Source organism: Mesocricetus auratus, unplaced genomic scaffold, assembly GCF_017639785.1.
Source record: "Mesocricetus auratus isolate SY011 unplaced genomic scaffold, BCM_Maur_2.0 Super-Scaffold_100001, whole genome shotgun sequence".
Lineage (NCBI taxonomy): Eukaryota > Metazoa > Chordata > Mammalia > Rodentia > Cricetidae > Mesocricetus > Mesocricetus auratus.
In genome coordinates this window covers 15,875,619-15,892,010 of record NW_024429187.1, presented here as the reverse complement: position 1 = coordinate 15,892,010, position 16,392 = coordinate 15,875,619, and the positions used below count along the sequence as shown (strand labels likewise).

Sequence of the window (16,392 nt, the reverse complement as noted above, 5' to 3'; positions counted from 1 at the left end):
GAATCCCTGGCAGGAACCCCAGGCAGGAACTAAAGCAGAAACCACGCAGGAGTTCTGCTTTCTGGCTTGTTCCTCATGGCTGGCGGAGCCTGCTCTCTTACACAACCCAGCACCGCCCCAGTCAGGGGTTGCACCACCCACAATGCGCTGCCCCACCCCCCCACATCAATCACTGATTGGGAAAATGCTACATAGAGTTGCCTCCATCTGACGGAGGCAACCCCTCAGCTAAGGCTCTCTCTCCCCAGATGGCTCTAGCTTTATGTCCAGTTAACAGAAAAATGAACCAGTACAGTTGTGCCCTGTATTGTAAGTAATCGGGCGAGGCCAGGGAGGGCAAACGAGAGGATGCGCACAGGTTATGAGCGAGGTCTGTACCATTGCGCACACGGGACTTGCACGGCTGTGGAGTTCTGCCTTCGCCCAGGGACCATAGCATAAAAATATGAACTAAGCAATCAACAAATGGCAGTGATCCCTGTCAAGAGGCTCTTTGAAGAAAAATACGGCAGACGGAAAGAGTGGCATGCCTCTAACAAGTACGTCTCGATTACCTGACGTCCCTCTGTACCATGAGCAAGAATGAAGTGCTGGAGCTCGGGGGGAGCATGCGGAGAAATCTAAAAACATTCTACTTATTTGTTGACAATTTCACACATGTATACATTCATTGTATCTACTCCAACGTGCTCCCCATCCCTCCCAAGCCTCCTCCATCTTCATATATACCCCGCCAGGTCCACTTAGCACTGCCTGCTGCAGTCTTGACTGATCTTATGAGAATGGAATGATTTAGTGTAAAAAAAAAAAAAAGAAGAAGATAGTGAACAACGCAATCGCCCTCATAACATACAAACATGCTGGGCACCAAGGGGACAGTCGCTTAAGCTAAGGAAACAGTTTGCGGACATAGGAAGCCTGGAATTCGAACAATGGGAGTTGCCACAAACTCTTTCCCCGCCGTCCCCCTGTGGGTGTGTTCCTGAGCCTTGTGCTGAAATCTATCAAGTTTCAAGGCAATGAGACCTTCAGGTGAGGGGCACATGGAGCAACCTGGAGAGGGAGTGTACAGAAAAGCGGGAGTTTGGATTGGGACATGACACTAGGCGTTCAGAGGGGAACGAAAGGTGTCCACAGAAGTGGAAGTGACTCGGGGAGAGACGTTAGAGAGACGCTGGCCAGCCTGTCCACCTGGACACTGCGGTAGCAGACGGAAACGGAGCTGGAGACAACCTTGAAGTGTGGCTGAGGCGCAGCCCAGGTGTAGGGGCAGTGACTCTGAAGAGGTTCTCCTCCGATTAGGGAGAGAAGCAGCAGCATGTGAGCGAGTCTCTGCTGCCAGCTGAAGCTCTGCCCGGAAAAGGCCTGTACCTCCTGTGTGTGAAAACAGAAAGTTCTAGCCGATCTCTGGTTATTTTCGGTGGGCCTCCATCCAGGGCACTCCAGAAATCAGAGAGATGTCACCATCGAAACGCAGCTTGAGGACCATGTGACGCAAGGTGGGGAGCTTTTTTTTTTTTTTTTTTTTTTTTTTGGTTTTTTCCAGACAGGGTTTCTCTGTATTGTTTTGGAGGCTATAGGTCCAGCCCAGCCTCGAACTCACAGAGATCCACCTGCCTCTGCCTCCCGAGTGCTGGGATTAAAGGCATGCGCCACCACCGCCCGGCGGTGGGGAGCTTTCTGTGCACTGGGAAGTCTTTAAGAATTTGTCTCAAACACGGAGTGTCTGATTACAAGAAGAAATTGACTCTTTTTTTTTAAACCTAAAATAGCTGTCCAACTGTACATTTGCTCCATTTTATAAACATCAGAAGGGCCTCCACTGACATCCAAGTGAAAACTCCTCACTTGGGGCCAACACAGCTTCACAGGAAAACAACTTCGCTACCAAGGAAAACTGTCCCACCCCTGAGGCCCGGGTGGGGTGGGGGGAGATCTGGGCAGCACCTAGAGTCTGTGTCTACCTCTGCAAAGAAGCAGAGAAGCTAATGCCAAGGGGCAACCAGGCTTCTAAACAGCAGGGACGCCAGCTTAGGCAACTGTTTTCCTCCTGGGGGGGCGTAGACAAGATGCCTTCCAAAGTCACCCCCAGCACAACCCCACCCCCACACCTTATTTGTCCACTCTCCTTTTAAACTGGCCCTGGGCAAACATCTCTCCCCCTCTGCCCACAGACTGCCCACCTCTGCTGGCCTCCCGGTCCAAGGTCTGGGCTGCAGAAAACCCTGCAAACAACATGCACTTTGGGGCTCAATGTTTCCCATGCCTGCCAGGGCCAGTTCTTTGAGAGGGTCGTTTATGGCTTGGCTCTTACTTCCCAGAGCATCAGAGGCAAGGGTTCCCATCTCCTGAGACCTTGATGATGTGGGACAGCAGATTGGCAGCTCAGGTCATTAGAGATAACAACGGGACAGGACCCCCTCACTCTTTTGGTGATCCTCTCCTAAAGTATGGTGTGACAGCTTCAGCACTTCACAAATATTTCACCCTGATTACACTCGCCCTTTGGTTTGTAGATTTCTGTGGCCTATAATTCCTAATGGTCCCAAGAAGGACACAAAGCTAACATTTACCCATTACATCCACACAGAGCGTATGAAGAAAAACATCTCCTTTAGGAAAGACATAAATTCTGACAGGAAATAAAATATTTCAAGGGAAGTGCCGTGTATTCACTCGCTCGGTCGTAATGGCAATATTATCAAATTAGTTTGTGTTACCTCCAACTTTAATATTTTCATTTGGTTCTTTTTCCCCTTAAGTGTACTAAATAAAGATAATTAATCATAGAAGGAGTGTTACATCTGATTGAGGAAGTTCACTTACCAGTGACTGAAACGTAGGTGGGAGACTTCATGTGGCTGTTTTGTTTTCTTCTCCATGAGTGAACCAGATGAACGGAGCCGAGGAAATATCACGGGACCAGGGGAATACTGAAAATTCAGGAGGAAAAGCCAGCATCCGCTGCCATCAACAATGAGAAAAGCTGAGAATGTGTTTCTGTCTGCACCTCGCTGAATATTTAATTGGCCTCCAGAGTTCTGCGAGCACTGAGTGCATACTCAGAGACCCCAGGTGGATTAATCAGCATAGTATTGTACCCACCCCAGGAGGAGGAAGCTGAGTCAAAGCGGGGGTATTAGACAGAAAATTGTCTTCATGGTTGCCAAGTTTATTTCTTGGAGCGTCACAAATAACAGAGTACTGTTTAGAGAGAGAAAGAGTTGGGGGCGGGTATTCTGCAGCCAGAATGTTTGCTGTAGGTGTGTGGTTTAGCCTACCTTCATGATCAACGGGGAACGGTTTGTTTGTTTTTGTTTGTTTGTTTTTTAGCATCTCTACACCCTAGCTTCCTCATCCTGAAAACGGGTAACAACACTACCTACCTTGGGAGTCTGTTTTGAAGACGGTTTGAGTTAACAAGAACCCATCTCCCATAGTAAGCCCTGTGTTAAGTGGTGAGCATTTTTGCCAAACGTATTGTGGATGACACATATCACACTGTCACATTAAGGAAGGAATGAAGCTAGGCAGAAGGTGGACACTGACCCAGACAGTTCTGGATCTTTCTGTCCTTGGCAGGTTGAGAAGCTGAGTGGAGGTCATCTTTTTAGAGTCTTTCTAAAGAAGGTATTCTCAGTCAAAATGCATCAGTCCCTTAGTTGATGCCAGCTCACCTTGGGTGACAGAGGGAAGACACAATTTTACAGTGTGTTCACCGCATTGTGAGTGCAACCTAAAAACTGGAACGCATTTCTGTTTCTGAGAATTTGGTCTGAGACAGGCTTTGTGTCCTTCACACCCAGTGACCTCACTCCATGGTCTGGTGACCCATGGTGCAAATGAACTTGGCACACACCAGGCAGACTTTTTTTCCTCCGCACTCATTACTTGAAGGTATCCAGTCAGTTCGCTGTGGACCACAAGCTCCCATCTGCCTCCATTCTCCAAAGCAATATTTGAAGGTCAATTGTGGTGGCACACTGTTTATGGTTTGTTAAAGTCCCTGGAGACGAAAATAGCAAAGCAGCCACACTAGTTAGCTATAGAAGCCAGGCAGTGGTGGTGCACACCTTTAATCCCAGCACTCAGGATTAAGAGGTAGAGGAATCTCTGCTAGTTCATGGCCCCACTGGCTACACGAAATTGATCCAGTCTTAAAAGAAAAAGCTCACACAAAATCGATCTCAGCACCTGGGATCACAGGCCTTTTAACCCCATCACTAGAGGGGTATCAAAGACAGGAGCAGGGTCTTCAGTGGTCAGTTTCAGGCATCCATTCTCCAGTCACATTGAGGAGAGCATGGCAGTCTGAAGTGAATCTGAGGAGCAGTGAAGTCGGGAGCAGTCTGAGGATCGCCCCTTTGGTCTGAGCTGAGGTGGAGGTGAGAGCTAGTGGCTTAGCTGCTTTGCTTCTGTGATCTTTAGCTTGAAGCTTGAACCCCAATAGTCTCTGGGTCTTTTATTTATTGTGTTACAGCCAATCAAATGAGGGGCATGCTCCCCTAGTCATCCAACTCAATCACTATTGCTTCAAGGTCATTGTGAGGAAGTGAACATGTCACTTGGTCTCTTGAGTCTCCTTTACCATTTGTAAAATGAGACTACCGGAAAGTCATTTTCCCTCCATGGCAGTTCCTGCATCCTCTGTCCCTTCAGGACCTCTGCACTTGCTAGGTAAAGAAGATAGATTTCCAAGGAATCTATCTTCTAGCTTTAGGTCCTGTTTGTCTGTATTTGATTTATTCTTCTCCAGAAAGCCCACAGTCTGAACCCTTGGACACCCAATCCTCGTACATGATCTGCTCTGAGGTCCTAGGCACCACATGGCCTATGAAGTCTTTTCTCCCTTGACAGTTATTCCAAATAACATCCTGACCCAGATTTACCCATGGTGGCATACTGGCATATATCCCCAATTTTTAACTTTGCATAAATTGCTTTTGTTTATTGTGGGGTTTGCTTGTTTTTTATGTAGTGTTTTAGATGGTCTGGTAGTAACTATATAGCCCAGGCTGGCTTCAAACACATGATGCTCCTATTTTAGCCTCCCAAATGCAGGCATTCCAAGTGGATACTTGTAGAGAGAAGCCTTTTCCTTGCCAGCTGCTTTGGTTTTTCCCCACCAGTTGCCTGGGCTCTGCCAAGTTGTAGTCCACAAATAACACATAAGATGCTGTATTAATTATGAAGCTGTTGGCCTTGCTTGTTTCTTATTGGCTATCTCTGACTTAAGTGTTTACCCCATAACTGCCAATCAAGTATTTCTTTTACCGGAGAAAAGGGTCCGGGTTTCTTACCCCTATGGCAGTTACATCTTGACTCCCTGTGTTTCTCCTACCCAGAGTCCTCCTGGACTCCTAATCCCACCTATCTTGCTTCCCTATTGGCCAACAGTGCTTTATTGACATATACACAGGACATCCCCATCAGATACCACCAAACCTGGCTATGAAATATCTTTCAAGGGGCTAAGATCTTGGTTTATTCTGGATGATTTGAGGAGGGAAAAAAACTACCTGTGTGGTACTGAGTAACCCACTGAAAGAACCGGATGCAAAAAAAAAACACAATCAGAATTGCAATAAAAAACTCTGCTGAGTGGGATCAGAGCACCAATCAGCCACGTTACAGCTCACACTGCAGATTTTGTCAGCACTGAGGACAAAACAGCAGGGTGGCCTCCATGGTGTTACAAGCTTGCTGGACATCACAGCAAAAGCATGTTGTTCACACTGTCTCCCTCTGGGTGAAACATCATCATAGCTGGAACACCGAGCATTCTCCCCCTGCCACACAGTGACTGCTGCCCCATCACTCAGTGCTGCTCCGCCCTTCTCTAGTTTACCTTTCATAAAATGTCACTGAGCTATATAGTCAAAGAATCACCATATCTTCTGACAGTAGTCTATCCAGAGTAAAGCACCGCCATCCTTGGTTCTCTGCAGAAGTGTCCACCGTCCTCTTGCTGAGACTCACTACAGTTTACATTAACAGACTGAAATCCCCAAAAGTTGTCACTGCTGCCCCAAAGGCTATTGCCATCACTACCATTGCCTCGAGACGGAAACTCGGGCTTTCCCACCTGATATGATTCCAGTTCCAATCAAGAGTGGGAAAATTGGAAGGATTAGGTAAGAATGGGGAAAATGAGGAATTGGTGTTTGGATTTCTCTACCTCCCACCAAGACACAGGGAGATTTCTCAAGTGTAGCAATGAGGTTTAAAAGTAAAGGAAGAGGGGAGTAAAGGAAGAGGAAGTGAAGAAGAAAAGAGAAAGAAGATGAGAAAGTAGATGGGGGAAAAGGAAGTAGAAGATGACTGATGGGGTAAGTCCTGTGTATATGTCAATAAAGCACTGTTGGCCAATAGGGAAGCAAGATATGTGGGACTATGAGTCTAGGAGGATTCTGGGAAATGTAGTGAAGAGAGTCGTCACCATGTGATCTCCTGGGAGCAATGGGTGCTTAGGAGTGTGTCCTCAAAAAGATAAGTCCTTATAAAATACATATTAGTCATTATGGGTTAATAATCAAGTGAGAGCTAGCCAACAGGAAACCAAGCAAACAGCCAACAGCTTCATAATTAGTACGGTGTCCTGTGTGTTATTTTAGGACTGATGCGGCTCTGGGACCAGGCTGGCGGGAAGACAACACATTGTAGATGACCAAGAGGAAGATGATGGGTAAGGAGTAGAAGACAATCAAGAGGAAGATGATGGGGAGGAGTAGAAGATAGGAGGAGGAGAATGTAGAAGAGAAGGAGGACTAGGAGAACCTGGAGGGGAACTAGGAAAGGAAAAGACAGGATTGACTTACATTTTCCAGTGTATGTCTTAGAGAGACATACTTCGCTCCATTTAGTTTCTAGAGAGTTGGGAACAGACTGGAAGTAAAGCAAGATGAAGCAGAATCTGTGCTGTCCTGTGTTCTCTAGGGTTCCTATGGCAGTAGGAATTTGACCTTATACATTCAACCTCACTGTAGTCAGACTTTCTTTTGGACTGCCAGCGGCCAAATAATGAAATAGAGATTCATTCATTTATTTATTTAACTAATTATGAAAGCCTGGCCTTAGCTTAGGCTTGTTCTCAACTAGCTCTTATAAGTTAAACTAACCTGTTTATATTAACCTAAGGTCTGCCACACTGCTCGTTACCTCACCTCGGTATCGTAGGTCCCACCTGCTCTGCTTCTGGCTGGTGAATCTCCTTCCCAGAGTTCCTCTCTCTGCCTGGATGTCCTGCCTCTCCTCTCCTGCCTAGCTATTGGCTGCTCAGCTCTTTATTAAACCAATCAGCAGGCGCCTTGGCAGGCACACATCTTCACAGTGTACAAAAAAGAGATCATCCCACAACACCTCACAGCCAAGAAAAGCACAAGCTGAGCAAGCAGCCGGGGCAGAGACAAGGCAAACATTTCTTGTTCAAGAGCAGCCTCACCTACTTCACTGCCGGAGTCTGAGCTTCACATATTCCCCAGCTCCCGAACTTTAACCCCGAAAGTAAAGAGAGAATCTAAGAAGTCCTCAAGCTTATCTTCCTCGTCAAACTCCAAACAGACGACTCTCACACACCCCATTGGTCACACTCAAACCCTTGTTGAATGGGGCAGAGGATGTGCTGGGAAATCAAGGCTTTGAGCTGAACAAAATGCCAATAGGAATGAGAAAATGCGTGAGGGGCAATACCCAGGATTCAGAACACGGCTAATTTTGTGTTTTTCCTTTACGTAAACATGCCAGTACTTGTGAGTTGCTGGGCCTGAGTCAAACCTGGAAGATCACCTGTTTCCTTTCCAAAGCACATAGCCAGTTAACCCAGCCAGCCCTCTGTAACAATTGCCAATAGTGTCTGATTAATCAATGGCCATTAAGTTGGGCCTTCACAGTTCAGTTTCCCAGCACTGAAGAAGTTAGAATAGTAAGCAGACTATCTTTGCAATCCCATAAACACTGTAAGAAACAAATTAAATCTAACTGAACACATACAAGTCTTTTCCACTCTCTGACAGAATGCACATTAGCTGTGGGACAGATAAGTATTTCACAAGCCTGGTCTTGTGGCCACTGGCAGTTTTATTTGTCCTGGGTAGTCCTGTGGGCCAATTACCAAGATGTCCAAAAATATCAAACTGTGCTTTTAAATTATTTTAATTTAGTTGTTGAATTTAAACCCAAATCAATATTAATGATCATTAATTTTGAGATAATATTAATTAAAGAGTTGGGGTGGGGATGGAGGTCCAGTGGGGGTTGCTTGGGATTCATGAAGCAAAGTTGTAAAAGTTGGAAGGGTAGGGTCTATGTTCTCCAGTAGATGGTGACTGACAATAGACAATAAAAATAGATAATAAAGATTCAACAGTGAGCTTCATCTCAAACTGTGGGGAATGATGTAAGAACCAGCGTGGGTAGATGGTTTGAATCTTTCATTGTGATTTGGAGACATTTTGTTGAGTATAAGAAGAGGCCAATGAGGATAACTTAAATGTGTATCTAAATTTGAGGATGAATATGTAGCCAAGCTTGAAGACCTTAATTATCATTACTAGACAGTGGGGAGAACATGGGGTACAATGGAGGAGTTCACAACAAAAATCTTTGGGAATTAAGGTAAGTTTTGGCATGTAACTTTTTCAGAGAAGCAGCTGTCCAAACCCTGCGTTGGTTGGTTCAGGCATATTCAACGTGTGACCCATAGCCCACATGAGGCTGGGAACAGCAATGAATGCAGATCAACACAAAGTCATAACCTTACTAAACATGAGATTTGGGGTGGTTTTTTTGTAACTGGACTGTGTGGAACTTGGGTGTGGGCTTTGTAGATATATCATGTCACCATGTCAAAACGCTGAATATTCCTAGCCACTAGTTAGATTTTGAAGCATGACATGCTCCTAATATTTCTAATATTTTCCAACTATGCTTTAATTATGGATTTTCAAAATGATTTTGTAATTCCAACTTGGGATTTACAAGTGTATATCAGCCAGAAGAATCAGGAATCCAAGGTTATTCTCATGTGCACAGATAGTCTCAGACCATGAGATTCTGTTTCAAAACACACCAAAAAAGTGTGCATTAATCCTTTACTGGTATACACACACATGCACACACACACACACACACACACACACACACCTTGTCACATGGGCTTCTAAGTTACTTACTTTTAAGTCATTCTTTGAATGATTCGTAGAGCTTCATTGAACACCTAACTACTTCATTGAACACCAATGTGTGAAAATCTGGAGGCTCAATGACTTTTGTGTGTGTGTGTGTGTGTGTGTGTGTGTGTGTGTGTGTGTGTGTGTGAATAAATTTCCATGGATCAAATTTATAATACATGAAAAAATAAGATGATGGTTGCCTGTATCGAGGATGACCAGCCTAATTTACCCGATTCTATGGAGCCCTTTCTGATAAAGGGTTTCTGTCTTCTGTCAGGCCACCTGAGAGTGAATGTCTTTAAAAGCAGAACCCAGAACAAGATCTTGTGATTCAGCTCTTAATAAGGGATCTGATTTTAAGATACAGCAGTAAAAGGCAGGAATAAAATAGATCAGAGAAGGAGATAAGTTTGGTTACCAAATAATTGAAAAACAGAAATGTCTCGTAAAAGCTCTAAAGACACTATAAAAGGCACATCTGTATAGTTTGCCAGGGGAAGTGATGGGAAATCATTTCCCTAGCAGCTCACATCCCAGATTGGTCATACTCCCTGAGTTTCCAGGATCTACATGCATGAGTGCCAAGGCCCGGGCCAGGAGTGTTCCTGTCATACCATCGAGGAAGCCCGAGCCGTCAACATTACCCAGCAAAGATCAAGTACACAGGGCCTTCAAATCACATCCGGTGAAGTGTTAAAATCCCTTAGATTCTGGTTGTAACAAAGACACTTATGGCCTTCAATGTTTGCAATAAGATGATTCCAGGAAGATTTTGGAAAATAGGACACATCATAATTGTGACAATGGCTATAGCTGTGGTGATGATGATGATTATCTTAGTTCCTGGAACCAGAACATCTGGCATGATCAGCTGCCACGTCTCCTATCCCCACTTCCAGCAACTCTGATCGCCACCCTCGCCGGCTCATCCCAACCATTTCTGTCGCTGCCTTCATTACCATCACCACCACCATTGCAACCAACATCCCAACCATTTCTGTCGCTGCCTTCATTACCATCACCACCACCATTGCAACCAACTCCACGGTCTCAACCGCCACTGTCACAAACACGACCATCATCTCTGTCACCCCCCTTACCACCATCACCACCACCACGATCATCACCACCACCAATTCTACCACCACTTCTTCTAGCCCCATCACCGTCAATCACCACCACTGTATCTACTCCTACCGCCTTAGCCGTCCTTACCACTACAACCACCGCCAACCTCACCACCTCCCACCACTACCATGTCTGTCACAGCCGCCACTGCCACTGCCACCTTGGCCGCTGTCACAGCCATCTCCCCTTCTTCACCGTCGACTTGACCGTCTCCTGTAGCTGGAGGGTTCTCGCCCCTATACTTTCCGATAATTTCTATTGCATGATTCCTAGTTTTGTGGTCACAAACTGGGAACTGCTTATTGAGGTTCCAATCAGCTGGGGAGCGTTACGAATGATCGTTTGGGTTTTGCGGTCTTGCTGAGGCTGACTCCTTGAAGTCAGGTCTGAACTCTCCTCTCTCTGTCATGCTTTCTGCTGTAGTGACTGACAGCCGCCAACAGGGACAGCTAAGCCAGTCTGCTTGAGCCCAGGGGAGAGGACCGCCATCCTTGAAGAGCCAGATCACATGGCGCTTCTTTTGTCCAATCACTCTGGCTTCGCCTGGTGCGCACGGTTACCGGCTGCCTCTTTTCTCTTTTCTGCTTAAGCTGAGTGTCGTCTTCCTGCCATGGCTGTGTAGAACAATCGGTTGCCTGTAGTGGCGTCTTGCCTGTGGACCTGTTAACGGTGGCCACACCAAGAGAAATGTGTGAGGTGTGGTCTCTCTCGATCACGATCTTTCTCTAGGGTCAGCGGATCTGACCAGAAGGGCAGAGAAAGGCTCCCGTGGTTCTTTGTTGTTATCTGTGTAAGTGTTCTCTGATGAACACCCATTTGTCATTCATCTTGGGTCTAGTGAAATCATTACACCTATGCCTTCGGGTGCCTTATAACGTGTACATTTCCCCTTAACTGGTGGATGTTTGTTTTCTGCTGCACAGATCATGACAGGGAAGTTGACTCCAGTTGGCTCAGTCTCTTCAGCTGAGCCTAATGCCATGTGCTGTTTTACACAAAGGCTCTCTATGAGCACGGTGTGCAAGCAAAAACCGAAGGCCTAGCATGTACACTTCATGGGAAAGAGGAGGCCGGGCTCCTGTTTAGAAGTGGGGCCAGTGGCAGCTGGCTTACAAGGAGCTGCTGCATTTGCAACAGTGGAACAGCCGTGGTGGAAGCCCACTATCCAGCCCCGCTGAGAATTTTAGCTGCTAGGATAGCACAGAACAGAAGTTCCAAGTTCGCTTTGAGTTTCATGCTGTGACCATGGCTTGTTTTTGAAATGTTTACAGTGGTTTTTATTGAGAATTTCCTCCACCTTGTTTTAAGTGTAGATAATGCCCTGTATTTTGGAGTCTTACCCATCTAACTGCAATACTAAATTTTGACTGAACAGGTACCACACTTACCATACGAACACAGGGTTCTCCTCCCTTTAAACATTCCACACACTTCCCTTTCCCTCCATATTTTTTTGTTTCCTTGTTACTCTTTCTTGTTAATGCTTTCACAAGACCCCAGGCCCACAGTCACGGCAAGCTAAGGACTTTGCAAGAATACACAGGGGTAGGAAGATTGATCTCTAAGTGGGCCACCGAAGACCCTAGAGCTCCGGATTCCAGTTGAGACAGCATAGACAGGGGCTTTTTCACTTGTCATCCGTGGCACAGCTTTGCTTTGGGTCTGGTGATCACCACCAACCCTGCGATATGGGTTGAATTGTATTCCAAGAGATGTACCTAAGCTCTGGTTCCCAGGAGCCCAGAATGTGATCGTACTCAGTGCTAAGCTAACTTAGATGGAATTGGTTAAGATGAGGCCCTGCAAGAGGAGGATTGGCCAGAACGAGACAGTATCATCTCCAAGTGGAAACACGAAGTCACCAGAAAACCATTCTGTGAAGACAAGGAGGAAACAAGAGTGGTGATATATCCAAGGACACCAGGAAAATACTTGTGAAGATGGAGGTGTAAGTAGGAATAAGGGTGTGTCTACAAACAGGGGAACCCCAAGGGTCAGCGGTCCTTACCAGCAGCTTAAAGAGCACAGGGCAGATTCTGAAGGGCTTTGACTTGGCCAGTGTCTGCCTCTGCCTTCTGGCCTCCAGCATTGGGAGAGAACTATTGTTTATTGCACAAACCACATGTTTTGTGTTAGATTTTATGTGAGCTCTGGGAGACTAATGCACACCGTTTTGTGCCTTCTCTTGGGTTCTTTTCCACTTTTTTGGAGGAGCAGAGGAGGGGAAACTGTGATCAGGATATAATATTATGTAAGAAAAAAACATTATCAATAAAGGGGAAAAATAATGTAAATTGGTGCAGCTGGGGAGATGTCCTTGCTGCTCTCCAGAGGACCCACTGGGTTTTGTTCCCAGAACCCATGTCAGGAAGCGCATCATTGCTGTAACCCTAGCTCCAGGGGGACCCAATGCCTTCCTCTGACTTCGGCAAGCACTGCACACATTTGATGATATACACTCACACAGAGCACATACACGTTAAGTAAAAACAAACATTTAAAAATAACATAAACTGGCTCTTCTCAATAATGTGCATCTCTGGAACCCGTCTGCTGTTCTGTTGCCCGCTGTAGGTACCAAAGTACTCCTGGTTTGCACGGTTTGGTATGTGCAATTTATTGCAGTAGGGGACATTCAGATGGAGAGACTATGTATAGACCCATAAGGACCACTGACACACATGTCTAACGGAACGTGTGGTATTAGTGTCGTCATCTGAGCTTGTTTCATTTTCCCAACTCAGTGTCTGCACCTGGTGAGGACCTCCATCCTGCCCTCAGGACCTTCCTTATCCAGGTCCTATCTTTATAATAAGCTAGGTTGCCCCACTCCTCCTTGTAAGACTCAGAATCTCCATCACGACAGATTCTCAGAACCCTGTGGCGTGCTGTCTCTTGTCAGGAGTGACGGCATGGACAGAAGTCTGTAACCTGAGGCTAGCCCCCCTGGACTGTTCACGACATATCTTCCCTTTGCTGAGTCAGCCCTGGGCACTGTGATTGCTCCCACCTGTTGGCCTCTCCATCCCTGCAATCTGCCTCTAGTTCTTTGATCCCTCCCTCATGCTGAATCAAGTATGTTGCATAGTCGTATGCGCACTTACGTTTAATATCTGTATAGAGCACACAGATGCATGCTCCTTCTCCTTTTTGACTCTGTTAAATTCAACCCTTCCCCCAAAATTTCCCCACAGGTGCTTGGTCCACAGATGGAAAAGTTGTAGAGTCTCTGGCAGGTGGGGACTAGCTGGAGGAAATAGGTCAACAAGGGTGGGCTTGAGGGTTGATAATGCAACAATACTTCCTGTCCACTCTTGCTTCCAGGGTGCAGAAGAACTGTGACACCTGTCTGGGCTCCCGCTATCATGTTTCCCTGATGTGGTGGGCTGTAGTCCTTAAACCTGTGCCGATATAAACCCTCCCTCCTACGAGTTTCTTTTTGTCACATATTTGATCAAACAAATGAAAATTAGCCCATCCTACATTCCTTTTTCCTTGAGGTCTTTTTTTTTTTGCATACTCACAGATTTGTGTCTACCATTAGTACCATACCTGCCCTGGTTCACCATACCTCTGACACCTTCCGATTCCTGTTTGTTTAATAGGTGTTCAATCTGTGGGAAAGGTGAGAATGCTTCTTCTCACACATCAGGCTGGGCAGGGTCACCATCACTGCAACATTTAATATTTTTATAAAGGAAGTTTCCCGTGACGAGCCTATGTATGCTGTTTGTACTCCCATGGGTACCAAGGAGCCCAAGATAAAATCTAGTACTTTTGTGAAGTCGGTGTAAATTTGTATCAGCCTCCCAGTTGAAGGAACGGAATTGAGATAAGAGTGGGATAATATCAGCAGATGCTATCTATACATTTAAAAACGGTAAAATTAGCATGCGTGGAAAATGCTTACGTTGTCTGACAATGCCGTCTGACAGAAGCCGTCTAGGATAAGCAAGAGGCTCTCTACCCAGGAGAACCTTTGTTAGGGATAAGCGCACACAGATTTCGGAACTGTTTAGAGACTGTCTTAGAGAAGTGCTATGGCTTCCTCTCCTAGTTCAGATTAGCACAGCTTTATCTGTCTTCATTGCTGACCCTGTCCTTCCTGGGGTAACACTGCACAGGAGTAGGCCCCAGGCTTGGTACGTAGGATCTAAACCTTTGGGGCAGTCTGTGGCTGAGGAATCAGGGCCTGTTCCTCCTGCCTTGGGTCCCTGAAGAGAACGAGGATTCTAGTGAGAGCTTACACCACAGCTCTGCATTGGCTGGCTCTTCATGCTCTCTGGGTTTACTCCTTACCTTCCACAAACCCGCTCGCTCCTAGCCCAGGGGCTGGCTGGATGGTGAGGGAGCGTCCCTTTACAGAGGGACGTTCACTGCTGTGTGCCCTGACCTGCTGGATCTTCTCACCAGAAAGTAGTAAAGCAGTCTGAGGAGGTACAGGCCAATGTCCACATAGGCGGTGACTCTTCACCTGGCTGAGGTAGCTGTGGGATGAACTGGGCTCTTGGCTTGCTAGGTAAACGTGGGCTGTTCAAAACTTACTCCCATCTGAAGGGGGCTCTTGGTGGGAATGAAGAGTGTAACTGGGATTTTGTGTTACAAACATATAATGCAGTTATTATGTTAAGCAAGCGTCGCTCTCAGGAAGAGGCCATGAAAGGTCTTGCAGATTTCCCAACTTGGACCTGGCTTCTCTGGCCGTTCCTTCACTACCCTCCAGAGAAACTAAAACAATGGCTGTTGGACAAAAGTATAGCTTTGGCCCTTCTTTTCCCCGTGAACACCCTTCTCAAGGCGTGGCTTCCTCTTCCAGTGAGCAAAGCTCATGCCTCTTTGCCTTTGGAGTCCTTCTATTCCAGAATGCCCTCCAGATCCTTTGGATTAACGCCTGATCGGGCATTTGCTACTTAGTCTTTCTGTTAATTTGTCTATTCTGTCCATTAACTGGAGCCTTGGTCCCGTAGATGGTGCTGTCGGTCCCCAGCACCCCAAACAGTATCCAACCGGGGTAGGTATCGATCAGTATATTGCAAACGGAGAATTCTGCCTTCTTCCCCACGGAGAACTCACCCAAAGTACATCTTCTTGTAATGGACACCACTGCAAATAGGGGGTGCCTATGACTCACCACGTTTAAGGCAAGATGACTTCAGAGGAAAAGGGTGAGAAGAAAGGCAGATTGAAAGGCAAAACAGGAGCCAAGATGTTGGGTGTCAAGAATAAGCCTGTGCCCCTGGCCACTCTTCCCCCGTGTGCTTGATCCAACGGAGCAGGTCGTGTCTCTGGAGACCTGTAAAATGCAGGTCTAGCGCTTGAGCACAAGAGCCTGGCTTAAACAGGGGCATCTGCTTCAGTACAATGACCCCAAATGCTCAATGGACATTGAAGATCCTGCCTTGATTCTTTTGACCTATGCATGATCAGAAAATATTTATCCAAATTTCAGACCTGCTTGTAAGAGCTCACTTTTAGGAGCTGTGTTGGCATCTGGGTCCCTCATCCCCTGGTGTTACGTTTTCAAAACAGAGAGGGTCAGAAAGGAGAGACTTGTCCAGGAAGGGAGATTAGACCAAACGTTTAACCTCTCCTGTTAGGTTTGGCAAGGAAGACTCTATTCTTGCATAAATAAATTTTCTATTAATCACTGGAGGGGGGTGAAGCCAAACAAAACTGTCAGCTGTGGCTCCATTGTCTGCTAATTGGGAACCTGCATGGGATAACATTTCCTGCCCTCATAGAATCCTGCTTGGTGAGGGTACAGGAGATACCTCCCAGTAAACATGACAGTAGAATTCTTGGTAGAAAGTACATGACATGTTACCTGATGGTTTTAGGAAAACTAGTATAATTGAGAGTTAGGGGTCATTTAGCACGGCCTCATCCTGCCCATGAAGGAAAGGTTCCAGCTGAGGTTACGTGCCAAGCCTCTGGCAGAGCACCCATGAGCTCAAATGGCCCTCTCCTGGTTTCTACAGGTCTCACCTTCTTCCAGCTGAGGTGAGCCTCTGGCACACCTGGAGTCAGCCATTGCTCTCCATCTGGAGAGCCTGAATTCATCTTGTATTTGTTGTGACCAATTGGATGTGCGTAA

The 16,392-nt window shown here is 46.4% G+C and overlaps 1 pseudogene; it reads left to right on the top strand.

The window, feature by feature from the left end:
* Positions 1–15,504: 15,504 nt before the first annotated feature.
* LOC121139723 lies at positions 15,505–15,895 on the top strand (annotated as a pseudogene).
* Positions 15,896–16,392: the final 497 nt, after the last annotated feature.